Source organism: Schistocerca nitens, chromosome 2 (assembly GCF_023898315.1).
Source record: "Schistocerca nitens isolate TAMUIC-IGC-003100 chromosome 2, iqSchNite1.1, whole genome shotgun sequence".
Classification (NCBI taxonomy): domain Eukaryota; kingdom Metazoa; phylum Arthropoda; class Insecta; order Orthoptera; family Acrididae; genus Schistocerca; species Schistocerca nitens.
In genome coordinates, this window is record NC_064615.1 from 519,180,424 (window position 1) to 519,194,073 (window position 13,650).

General features: G+C 41.0%; 1 non-coding gene across 1 annotated transcript; it reads right to left on the bottom strand.

The window, feature by feature from the left end:
* Nucleotides 1-783: 783 nt before the first annotated feature.
* Trnap-agg (transfer RNA proline (anticodon AGG)) lies at nucleotides 784-855 on the bottom strand. Its single transcript has one exon. It is a non-coding gene; the product is annotated as a tRNA-Pro (tRNA).
* Between the last annotated feature and the right edge of the window lie 12,795 nt (nucleotides 856-13,650).

Sequence of the window (13,650 nt, forward strand, 5' to 3'; positions counted from 1 at the left end):
TAAAGTACATTTCCTTGAAATTTTGTGTGAGACAGTAGATATTTCAGACCATTAACGCCACGAAATTCGAAATCCTTCGGTTACCTAATTTGTGTGCGTGAGGAAAACTATAGTAATAGGAATCCTGGACGTGTTATGTCACGCACATCATCTTCTGCTTCTGCGGCCAGCTTTACATATCACCAGTCACTTTTCAACGTGTTGGGTTGCAGTTCGATTAATCAGCACTTTCTAGTCGAGTAGGTATGATGCAGCATAGATATTTCATGTTCTCATGATGAAGGGTGACTTTTTGAATCTCTAGTACATACATTCAGCGTCTTGGGAGTACATTATATGTATAAAATGCTCACTACCAATTTTTGGATTTAACGGTCTGCTGGAGCGCTCAGTGTCATTGGCACATCTCAAAAGAAAGAATCAGTTGACTACCCCGAAGCCCCATTTATCATAGTCTGACTGCAACGGCGAACATTGATTAAGCTTATATGCACGTATGGGAATGAGGATTTCAAATCTCCCGATGGAGAATACAAGCAGAAATTGATCTACTTTCTGAGCAATTCTGTGACTGGTATTTAACAATAAAATACCTCGCTGGACGTTCGGAACACAAGTAATTTCCTTTATTTTCGACCACTTCAAATAGTTGTGTTGGACACACAGCTTAGCCTTTGATCGCTGGCAGTGATGTATGCAACCCATCAAGTATCATGATATTGAATATATTGCGAGAGTTGCAGAAGACCAATAACCAAAGCGAAATAGAAAGGAAAAAATGAAGGGCTCGTCCGGGATTTGAACCCGGGACCTCTCGCACCCTAAGCGAGAATCATACCCCTAGACCAACGAGCCAGTTGGTGAGCCGTGTTTTGTATAGATACAAGAGTACGTGTCAGGCATAAAATTAATGAATGCCTTGAATAGTAATATTAATATGGGACTTCGTGCTGTTAATGGGTTACTGATTTTACTGAACGATAGTGTTCACTGTGAATACGTTTTTTTCCAGTGTCCATCGACGAGGCTTTATCGAATTGCAGATATTGTACATCCATCGGAAAGGTCTGTTAATCTTACAATCTTCTTTTGAGCGTTGCTTAAATTGCAAAAACTGAGCTTTTGTTTAAAACATATAGCACTGGCGCGACAACGCAGGCCCGCGATAAGGCCTGCTGTTGTGTGTTATTTGTTTGTGCTATCGCAGAATACACGTCCCCGGCATAAAACGCAGGAAATGATGTTCAAACTCTTCTCTTCTTTGAAAGTCTGATGTTCTTCACGTAATTCTTGTCTGTGTAGGTAAAGTGTCAGGCGGATTACAACCAACAAATTACCACTCGTGGCGAAAAATACGGAAAAAAATTACTGTACGATATAATTTATTAGGCGTAGTTTTTTCTCTCATCTCTCATCAGGCGACTTAACAGCAGCAAGTTCTTACTGAAAGAAAGCTGGAACACGTGCTCATTGAATTTCAGCTAATGAGTCTACCATCATCGCAGAAAATTCATTTTGTTATAAGCACTGTTTGTGTTTGTGAAACGGGCATTCTAAGCAATTGTTTGTTATAAAAATCGCCGCTTCTTTTTGTTGTTGCAGTTCTTGCTTAGATTAGTAAAATAGAATGATTACGTTTAAGTAAATGTTTACATATTTTTACACTTTTGTGGTTTCCGTAAACGGTACAATCAGCCAGTTTCAGTGTGTAGCAGAACAACCTGTAATTTATGAGCCTGATTTTACGGTAGTGTTAAAGACGCACATCCTTTTTAGAACATCCTTTTTTGTAATATTGAAATAAGCTCGTATCATGCTTATATTTATAAAACTGAAGTCATGTAGCACTTCAGTTGTAACCTAAATATTAGTTTCATTTACACCATTTCTTTCCTCCGAAGACTATATAACCCATTCCTTTTATGCAGATGCTCTGGCTATTACTGCACAAGGAAAGAGTTTTGAGTGGAAGGGAAACTGGAAAACAATGTCTGTATATTAACCAATAGAATTCCCTGAAACCAAACCTCTTGACAACACAAGTTAGATCTGAAACCTTCGCGCAAATCAGGCGAACAGGGAACTGAACTTCACATGATACGGGACCAATATGGAACACACAGACAAACCAACATATCTGGGTATTCTGCTGGACAGATCACTGACATACAAATGTCACTGGGAGAAAACCTGCTAAAACGTTGCCGCTGTGAACATCATCTTGAGGAAACTAGCGAATATTAGTGGGGGAGCCAGACCACTTGTACAGGGTGAGTCAAAAAGGCCATTATAGCTTTGAAATGATATAGAAATTTATTAAGTAACTTACAGAATCGGTAGACGTGCCATTTTGTAGCAACCAACCTTAAGTTTCATTCACGTAGTTCATCAGTACCCCATTTCGCCACCAGGATCGCCAGAGTAGCACACATTTAAAATGGCTACTTTCACTAATAACTGGTGCTGAGTGGGCTCGCTGTGTGTTTCATGAAACGAACTCTCCAACAACTGCTGGCGTAAATTTCGCACTGAATACGCTTAAGAACCTCCAAGTAGGCCTGCAATTTATTCTTGGCACAAGTACTTTGTTGTGACGATATCTGTTGGTCCATTATGGCCTGGGGACTTGGTCCATCATGGCCAGGGGACAAGGGTTGGTTAAGTAATTGTCAGTATCAATAAAACTCACCAACAACCCTGTATCTTTTAAGATCACAAGAATACAATTACAATTGCTGTCACGATTTCGAATGAAGCAATTGTATAACGAGTGAATTCACGATATCCAATGGGCTATGGCGCTATACAAGTTCCTTTATTTGTGTAGAAGCGTATGGTGCCTGAAGTATAATGAAATGGCAAAACTGGTAGCCTTGGGAATAAAATAAAATATCTTAAAGTACATGGCTGTTGGTGAATTTTTTTGACATTGATAATTTGTTGAGATGGGTTGTCCACTGCGATATATCACCTATTCTTCTTCATGAAGAAAACTGTCACTGGTATTATGTGTCTGGATATGCTTGAAAATTTATTAATTCCACAGATCGATGAAGATAACTGAGATTGGATGGTTTACTGCCAGCAAGGCGGTACACCACCTCATATCCTCAGAGAAGTTCGAGGTTTCGTCGGTAATTGCTTCCCAGATCGGTAGATTGCCCCCGAAGGGCCAATTGTGTGGCCACCTCGCTTCCCAGACTTGACACCACTAGACTAATTTCTCCAGGATTTCGTTAAGGGTCGTGTGTATGTTCCTACCCTACCAAACAGCTAAGCCGACGTGCAAAATGGAATCTACGCTGCCACTGCACAAGTTACATCCGATTGTTGCAATGAGTGTGGGGAGAAACTGGTTACCAGTGGGACGATTAGTGCATCACAAATTATGAGACACACATCAAACCAAAATGACAGTTGACACTTTTACGTGAAACTTGAGGTTGTTTTTGCAACAATATGATAAATCTACTGATTCTGTAAGTTATCTCAATAAATTTCTGTATCATATCAAAGTTGTGAAGTCCTTTTTGACTCACTCTGTATTAAAAACAGGTGTCCAGATGCTTTTCACATCGGAATATGCATACCCCATATGGTCCAGATTCGCACAAGCCAAAAAAGTCAATCCTAAATGACACATGCAAGCTAACATCAGGATGCATGAAACCCAGACCACTTGGGAAGCTATATAAAGCGGCTTGATTCTCAGACCCTGATCCCAAAGAGTTGCACATGAACATGCAGAAAAATTGAAACAAGTGCCTACACGGTGTTTCATGCTGACCTGGGAGACTTCAATTCCGTAAGAGATTCCTCAGTAGCGAGCTAAATGAGCCCCCTAAGTACCCCACCTCACAAGAGATGCTCAGCGTTAATACATCAGACTGGAAGATTTGGAGAACACTAAATCGCATCAGAACAGGTTAGCGCCAGTGAAAACAAATATAATTAAATGGGACCCTAAATATGAAGCAGACAACAAATACGACTGTGGTGAAGTCCAGCAGGACATATACCAACTGTCAGACGAGATGTACCCTTGACGACTCACGGCTTGACAAGAAAAAAACAGTGGATGTCCGATATTGGGCTGAAAAACTTTAAAATAAATTTGCGGGACGCGAAAAAGTAAAGTTTCCTTCAGAAAGTGTGAGTATTGTATTAAGCGCAAATATTTTCAGATAGAAGGCCACTGGGAAATAAAGATGTAAGGGCTGTTCGCGTTGTTGATGACACTGTGAGAAAAAGTTACAGGACGCACATAATACTGCATACGAACTTACGGGATAACAGGTCAGAACAGTACAATGCCTTCCCGAAGCCAGTAGCAGCGACTGTGCTGACATACACTGTAAGAAACTGTCTTCCAGTCTTCAAACGTGTAATTTATCCTCTAGGTCAGGGCTTCCCAACGTGTGGTCCGCGGACCCCTTAGGGGTCCGCCGGCTATTTCTAGGGGGTCCGCGGCCACCTTTCACCAAATCGTGTAAAACAATGAGTAAAATTATTGAATAAAAATGTGAATATAATTAATCGATTTTTTTGTGTGAAAAACATGTGTACTTCAGGTCGTATTCCCAAGCAGCCTTTGCAGTTCCTAGGTGAGAACGCATACACAGTTTATTTAGTGCTGGAGAATGCGGCTTCTCTGATCGACTGTTTCGCAACAATACGGGGGTCGTTTGTTCGCCAGCTTACGGCGCTAGATGCATTGAAACCATTTACGCATGTGCGGAGCGAGCTTTGTTGACCAATCACAGCTCTCGCTGGCACGTATGCCGCCCCAGGCATCATTAAATGTTAAACTTGCTTTGTCAGTGCACTACCTATTTCATAAGTCGATTTTTGACCAGTTTATTACTTCTTACATGGATCGGTGGCTGAAGTCAGGATCATTGAAGAAGGGTGCAGTTTCTCCATCGCCTTCACAACAAGGGAAGTTTCCAGTTTAAATGAATGAGGAGCGAGGACGGCCAAAGCAAGAACAATCACAAGAAGCTTTACAGCCGGATTTATTACGTGAAAACGCTGCAAGTACTCCACTGGTTGCAATATCCTGTGGAAGTGGAATAACCAAGAAGCGTAAGTACAACGAAAACTACTTAGAAATGGGCTTTATGGAGACAAAGGAGGGTAAAGCTCAATGTGTAATTTGTGCGCGAGTCCTCCCGAACAGTTCAATGGTTCCATTTAAATTGCGCCGTCATTTTGAAGGTACTCTCCCGGATCTCCAGGCTAAAGACATCGATTTTTTCGAAAAGGAAGAGTGCTGAACTAGCTGCTTCTCAGCATTGCATGAAAACTCATGCAAAAACAATTAATGATAATTCATTTAAAGCTTCTTTCCTGATTAGTTATCGAGTGGCAAAAACAGGCAAAGCTCATACCACTGAAGAAAATCTCATAAACCCGTGTGTTGATGATATTGTTTCTTGCATGCTAGACGAAAAGGCAGTTGTAGCGTTGCTCTTGGGGGACGAAAAGAAAAAGAATTGTTATTTTATATTTTTTTTGAAAAATGTCGAAAAAGTTAATATTTTCGTGGGCCACTTGGCAACAGAATCAGGGATTGATTACACTATTATAATAACATACGTTGAGCATTAGAAAACCTGAATAAGAGCAGCATATTCATATATATATTTGAGATCGTTCGGAAGAAACATTACGTTCGGAAGAAACATTACGTTCGGAAGAAACATTACGTTCGGAAGAAACATTACGTTCGGAAGAAACATTACGTTCGGAAGAAACATTACGTTCGGAAGAAACATTACGTTCGGAAGAAACATTACGTTCGGAAGAAACATTACGTTCGGAAGAAACATTACGTTCGGAAGAAACATTACGTTCGGAAGAAACATTACGTTCGGAAGAAACATTACGTTCGGAAGAAACATTACGTTCGGAAGAAACATTACGTTCGGAAGAAACATTACGTTCGGAAGAAACATTACGTTCGGAAGAAACATTATCATTTCTGTGCATTTTTATAGTCGCGATGTAGTCATACCCGGATCAACACTAAGGGACCAGAAGATTTATAGACTTTAAAAGATATGCAACACTACAGAAAAAAGTTGGTTCAGAAACCATAGGAAAACGATAATGTTCCTTCTGCCTCATGCTGCGTTCGGCCCATCAGCGTGATCTGGTGATGAAGTAACACAAAATAATTATAATTCAAGTAAATGAGGAGATGGAAATCATCAAGTTTAATTTACTAAAATAAGCACACTTATCTGTAACACACTTTTTTTTTAATGCTACGTACCTTTTCATATTAAATTACAATAGATGACCATTGTGGTTAAATACTTTATGCATAACAGTCAAAATGTCCTCTTGATGCTGTCTCTTCGTAATCAGTTACAAGAAACTACATGTTTTCTGATTGAAAAAAGAAAAACATTTATCATAGTCACTCAGTATTTTCGCATAGAATATAAAATACAGTTGCGGAACGCAGCAAGTCCGCGTCCGCCTTTCATAGAATACAAACAGTAAAAGGTGAGGCGCCAAAAGCCTCATTTGTCTTGAAACAACAGAATTCTTTTTTATACCATTAATCGATACATGTACATAGAGATTTACAGGCACCACGCAAGAACGGCAAAGATAAAGAATAATAGACTCTGTCGCTGCTATGCGATGGTTCATTTCTTTTACTTTACAATTGTTCGATAACTTTAGGCCATCAGGCATTTACTATTGAGCGTATAGTAATGTTTGTGAGGCGAAAATTACTAATATTACACAGTAAAGCTTTTATCTTTGGTGCCATTATCAAACAATACTGTCAAGAGACGCATTGTTGACATGTCAAGTGATACGAAAGACAGTCTTGTTTCTCACATCCAACACAATTCATTTTCTCTGCAGAAAGATGAATTCACTGATGTTGCAGGATTAGCGATTTTATTGGCTTTTGTCCGTTATGAATATTCTGGTTGTTTTGAGGAGGATCTCTTATTGTGCAGACCACTACCTGCCAACACAACAGGCGCTGAAATATTCCGTCTATTGGATGATTTTTTTAAGAACTAACGAAGTTGCATGGTCTAATTGCTTAGATGTGTGCACTGATGGTGCAAAAGCTATGACGATGGGTTCTACAATCGGAGCAATAACGAAAATAAAAGAAAACGCCAAAAATTGCAGCGTTAATCATTGTGCTCTCCACAAATACGCGTTAGCTACGAAACAAATGCCTGTTTCGTTCCAGAAAGTTTTAGACGAATCCATTCAAATCATTAAATACATAAAATCAAGGCCGTTGAAGTCAAGACTTTTCACAATGCTGTGTGAAGATATGGGAAGCCTTCATCGTTCCCTGCTTCTCCACACAGAAGTGAGGTGGCTCTCACGTCGGAATGCACTCTCACATTGTTCGAATTAAGATTAGATGGCTTGGCTTTCCTTTTGGAGCATAACACCAAATTAGCAGACCTTATTAACGACGAAAATTGCCAGTGTATATTTGCCTATTTGGCAGATATTTTCTCCAAAACGAACGAAATGAATATTTCACTCCAAGGGCAAAGTGAAACAAAAGTCACTGCTATCGACAAAGTTCGAACATTCAAGGTGAAAATCACTTTTTGGGCGGAGAATGTCGAGGAGGGGGAGGTCGAGTGTTTGCCTCTTCTAAAGGAGTTTTTGAAAAACAAAATATTGGCGCTTGGGAAGAATTTGTTATAAAATCCTGGAACATCTCCAAAGCTTGAAGTCATTGTTGGTGCATTATTTCCCAACAGCTGAAGGCGAGAAGCTGCAGAAATACGAATGGGTGGTCAACCCATTCACTGTATCCAAAAAGCCGAACATTCTATCATCAAATGAATATGAGTTGTTGATAGAAATTGCCACAGACCCTACCTTGAAATCAAGTTTTGACGTTGACAGATACTCGCACTTTTGGATCCGTTTGGATAACAAAAAACACTACCCCCTTGTTGAAAAGGCAAAAAGTGTACTTCTTCCGTTTGCCACAACATACTTTTGTGAATCTGGATTCTCGATCTATGCTGCCCACAAAACTAAGTACCGAAGCTGTCCAGAGGTGCAACCAGATATACGTCTCAAGTTGTCAAGAACTGAACCCAACTTTTCAAAACTGTCAGCAGAAGCACCCTCAACCATCACATTAGGATTCCATTATTATTCCTACAGAGGCACCTATAGTAAAGAAGAAAACATTTTTCTTCGTAAATGCTCAGTGAACGTACCTGACCTATAGCTCTGTAGGAATTTTGTTTCTGTCTGCTATCATTTACAAAATAATTAATAATTGAATTCTGTTGGAATTGATATTTTTGTTACGAAAATTAAAATGATCTCTAAAGCTAATTTCTTTTCTTTACAATTCCGTCCTCTCAGTTAAAAATATGGCCTGCGTATACTTCAATTACTTGCTATTACTCTGTCACTATATTGTGGTAGCTGGTTGCGATCGTAAACAAATGAGGACTTTTCAGGTGCCACCTTGTAAAAGGTGAACCACCTCTGCCAGAATTGTTTCCTTTGAGAAGAAAAGTCTTACATTCTGTGAAATGCTTTGTCTTCTTATATAGAAATAAGAGAGTGTGTTTATTTGTTTTCCTAATTTGTTTACAGTCGAGGCTGACTGCCATGATATAGTAAAAATAACTAGACTTTCCGAGCTGTTTACATGGGCACGAAAATCGATTGTGGAACTGGAAAACGGCTTTATAGAAGTAGATTTCCAGAATAGATTTTGAAGTGTTTACCTGGCCAACCAAAAGCGGAACTGGGACATCGGCTTACGAAATCCGGTTTTGGAAACGCATGTAAACTGGGTGGATGTATTCCCACACATTGCACAACAGATGTCACAATAGTCCTTTAAAGTCAATTCCTTGGCCTCTTTTCTTTCGTGATATGTTTGTATCCTGAATCATGGTTCTGCCTCTTTTCTTCACAACCGCGCGGAATGGCCGCGCAGTGTGCGGCGCCATGTCGTCGTGGATTGCGCGGCAGCGCCCGCCGGAGGTTCGAGTCCTCCCTCGGGAATGTGTGTGTGTGTGTGTGTGTGTGTGTGTGTGTGTGTGTGTGTGTGTGCTGTACTTAGATTAATAGTGTGTAAGACTAGGGACTGATGACCTCAGCAGTTAAGTCCCATAGACTTTACATACATTTGAACATTTTTCTTTGGATTTCACGAAAAACCACACACACACACACACACACACACACACACACACACACACACACACACACACACACGACTGTTACGAAATATGCATGCTCCTTACACAACAGTAGCCAAACAATGGAAGTGAACAGACCACAAACGGCAGCTTGTCAACAGTGAACAGTTTGGATGTGAGATTGATTGCTCTTGGAGGAATGCAGCTCCAATGTGTGAAATGTCAATTACCAAGTAATTTTAATCAGGCTATAGTGTGTTGAACAAAGGGAGTAAATCCACTAGTAAGAGTCTGGATACAGTGGGAATTCAAACTGGATCGTTAATTTAAAGTTGTCATTCATCTCTAAACCTAAGACTATTGATACTCTGGGTGGGATGGGGTAGAGACGGGGGGGGGTGTCATTTGGAACATGGCACTTGCATTAAGAAGCTTTCAGTTCTCATGGGTTTCGCTCTGAAATTTGAAGTGACTAGGGGTCCGCCATGGATTTTCGACTGAAGAAGGGGTCCGCCAGCTGAAAAGGTTGTGAAGCCCTGCTCTAGGTGTACAAGGCGACGGAGGAGTCCCCAAACGACCGCCGTCAAGAGGCACGACTCGTGCGATCATAATGAATCTCACTCAGCTGACGACGCACTGAGATACGACTGAATAGGCCCCGTATGTCCCAGCGCTCTGCCGTCAGGACCAGACACACAAGAGAATATGCGGTGGGTCTCTGAACAGTGGCGTAATATCCTGCTTACTGAGGAGTGCAGGGCTAATCTGGCGCCTGACAGTCGTCGGAGGAGGCTTGTTACCAGTGCACGACTCATGGGCCGCCATCCATCAGAACAAAGAGGCAGGTGAATTCGATATGGCTGAAAGCATGTCAGGCGCCTATAATAGCAGTATATGAACCTTCAGTCGGTTGTTTAGTAGTTTTTCTCGACTGTTAGGCAAAAGGTTGATCATTCGATGTGTGAAATAGAGCATGCACTGCACTTAGCTAGTGATCGTCTTCGTACATAGCTGTCGTCAAACTTTTCTGCTTAAGAGCCAATATTAACATTGTAAGACAACACGTGGGCGTCATCGGAAGGTGTGGGCGAGAGGAGGGGTTGTAGTGACCACTCAAAGAGAAATTCAGGTTTCACCAAATCAATGTTACGGATAGAAGTTTACCACCAAAACATTGTGAATCTACATGTTATAATGTATCGTACCAAATATTTTAAGTGAAAAAATTTAGCAGCGGGTGCTGTTGACAGTGCCGTTGCAACAGGGTACCGTATCTGTTGTTCTCATTTCCGGGCAAATATTCTAGCCATCTTCACGCCCTTCTATCTGAAAGAATACCAAGCGGCTGCAGCATGCCGTTTTGAATGTGGCTGTTGTATTAGGCCAAACAACAGAACAATGACGGTTTTTCATAACATAACTTTATTAATGATAATTAATTGGAACCCTCAGCTGCCGACAGGTTTTGCTGACATACCGCGATGGGGACAGCTGAAAATGTGTGCCCCGACTGGGACTCGACCCTAGGATCTCCTGTTTACATGGCAGACGCTCTAGCCATCTGAGCTATCGAGGACACACATGAATAGTGCGATTGCAGGGACTTATACCTTGCACGCCCTCCCGTAAGACCCACATTCCCAACTCTCCACAATCTACATACAAAATGTTCCTAATAGATAATTTGACCATCAACACCACCTGTCGGGCCGGCCGGGATGGCCAAGCGGTTCTAGGCACTACAATCTGGAACCGCGCGACCGCTACGGTCGCAGGGTCGAATCCTGCCTCGGGCATGGATGTGTGTGATGTCCTTAGGTTGGTTAGGTTGAAGTAGTTCTAAGTTCTAGGGGACTGATGACCCCAGAAGTTCAGTCCCTTAGTGCTCAGAGCCACCTGTCGGCAGCTGAGAGTTCCAATTAATTATCATTTGTTTTAGAGAAGCTGCAGGGTCATCAATGGTATCTCTTCTTTCGAGAAGAGTTACTATCTTCATATATAACTTCCTTAATTCAAAATTGTCACAAAAGGATAGAATGGCGGATGGTAGTTTGCATAAATAAATGGATGTAAAAGTCAGTCTGATCTGTAATATTCTGCATGTTTCATGGAACTGACTAACTCTTATTGGGATTAACACCTTTGTCACGTTTCCCAATTAATAGTATGGCCACTTTTCCAGATCGGACGCCATATCGGCAAAAGTGATGCGCAGAAGAAATTGGAATAAATGACAATGAATTGCATATGTAGGCCAAAAGACGTTGTTTAAACTTTAATATTGTACAAATTATTGCTCTTCAGACAAGAGAGGTAACGAAAATAATATAAATGACTTATCTTACGTCTCAAAACAAATAATTAATATTTAACAGTGAAATTCGCCGAACAGCCGTGCAGCTGAGATGTTATTTTCGCTACGAGTATCGGCAATTCATTATGCCATCTTCAGGACCCACATGCACCTCTCAAAAATAATCGATGTTGGCGCACAGGGCCATATGTTTCTGGATGTTGTGAACTCGTAGCTGAAGTGCTTCCTTCGAACACTTGACTGCGACTGCCAGTATGCCAATATCGATTATTTTTGTGAAGTGCGTAGGGGCGTGAAGATGACACAATGAACTGCCGAAACTGGTAGCGAAAATAAAATAACATCTCAATTGCACAGCTGTTTGAAGAATTTAATTGCTAAATATTTGACCAACCACTGTCCCAGGTCCTCAATGGATCAACAGAAACAAAACAAATAAGGTTTCACTATAAAAAAAAAAAAGGGACAAGCCTATTCTGGCAGTTTCACTGGCAACAATGGCGAAGTCTGTTAGAACTCGTCTAACCACGTCTCGGCAAGCAGCAGTGTAATTCAGATCAAAATGTATCGAATAGCGAGTTCTCTCGTCCTGGTCACTCTATTACGCCTTCCCCTACAATCGTACTATTAATTGGCAACATACATAAATTAGTAAATTATATTATCAATAGCAATTGCAATATGAGATACGATCACAGATGTTTACCAGACGCTTTGAATTTAATTCGTCTTTTACTCATTGCATTGATTATAACAGCCTTGATTTGATTTCACACTGCTTGCTACAAACATTATTTTGAAAACGACCGTCCGCATAAGGCGCATTCGGCAATCCATGTTACTTCCAGTTTGACATGTGTACCACAGCAACTGATCCGTGCTATTTGTCAGCAAACAATAAAATATCCCCCCTCTTATTTCTGTTAACCTTGCAGTGGCCATGCTACATACCACTCTGCCCCTGCTCGCGCCCGAGTTCGCCAACGTCAATTAACCCCTGCTCACGTCCAAATTCACAAACGTCAATTAAAATTTAAAGTTTGGCACATCTTAAAATATTACTGTTTCTGTGACCTTTTTTTGTTGCTGAGCAAGAAAAATACACTCTTAAGAAGCTGTTAACGTTAGTAGACGTTTTTTTGATTCTGCCAATAGTTGCTAGAAGCATATTGTTATAAAATGCGGATGAGAACCGTGGAGCACTCGATAATTTGATTCAGACCGCATACGGCCCGCAGGCCGCAGTTTGATGACCGCTGTTCCATAGGGGTAAAATTTACGTAAGTGAATCACCGGCTCCTTAATACACGAACTCATCTGATCGAGCTTGGAATTTTTCGAAACCTTTCATTTTTCACCCTACCTCATAGGAGAGCTGAACAGCCAAGGACGACTAAACTTTTACCAACCGTGGACAGCATCCGAAGGAAAGCTTAAACATGACACAATGCAAGGGGTTTAATAACACCCTCTAAGTGAATGACTTTGAGTGACGTATTCTTGCCTCATTACTTTCTTATGCATTTATTGGTGTCGCACTCTGTCACGAAGAGTTTTACTGTATCATTTCCAAGAGCGTGCATTCCATGTAGAGCCTGGTCAAATATTACTTTTTCCCAAGAAATGACGTGGACGAGAAATTCAGAGAAACTGGAGCTCATGTTGATACGTAGGAAGTGGAGTTAGGGAGTATTTGTTGAATATAGAGTGGTAATTCGAAATTAGGGCTTGACTGGGACTCGGAACCAGATTTCCTGTTTATCTCGGGCAGTCGCTGTAAGCATCACTCTCTCTGACCACATCCCCAGTCCTGACTCAACTTCCATTGTCATCGAAGTCTTTGACGAGTGATTCATTCATTTATTAGCAATCCTTTAGTGTGTTGGACTAAAATGGTCTGTTTCTGTTCACATTTACGTTTTTCAGCTCTGTTACTCCATTACCGTGACAAGTGATCAGACGCCTGTAAGACATCCTTCTACTTACACACACACACACACACACACACACACACACACACACACACACACACACACTGTAATCAACAGTACAGTCCGTGGCGGAGAGTACTTCATACCAGTAGTAGCTAATTTCTTACTCCGCCTATTGAGCGAGAGAACAACGACCGTATGAATGCCCTGCAGGACTTCTAATCTTTATTAT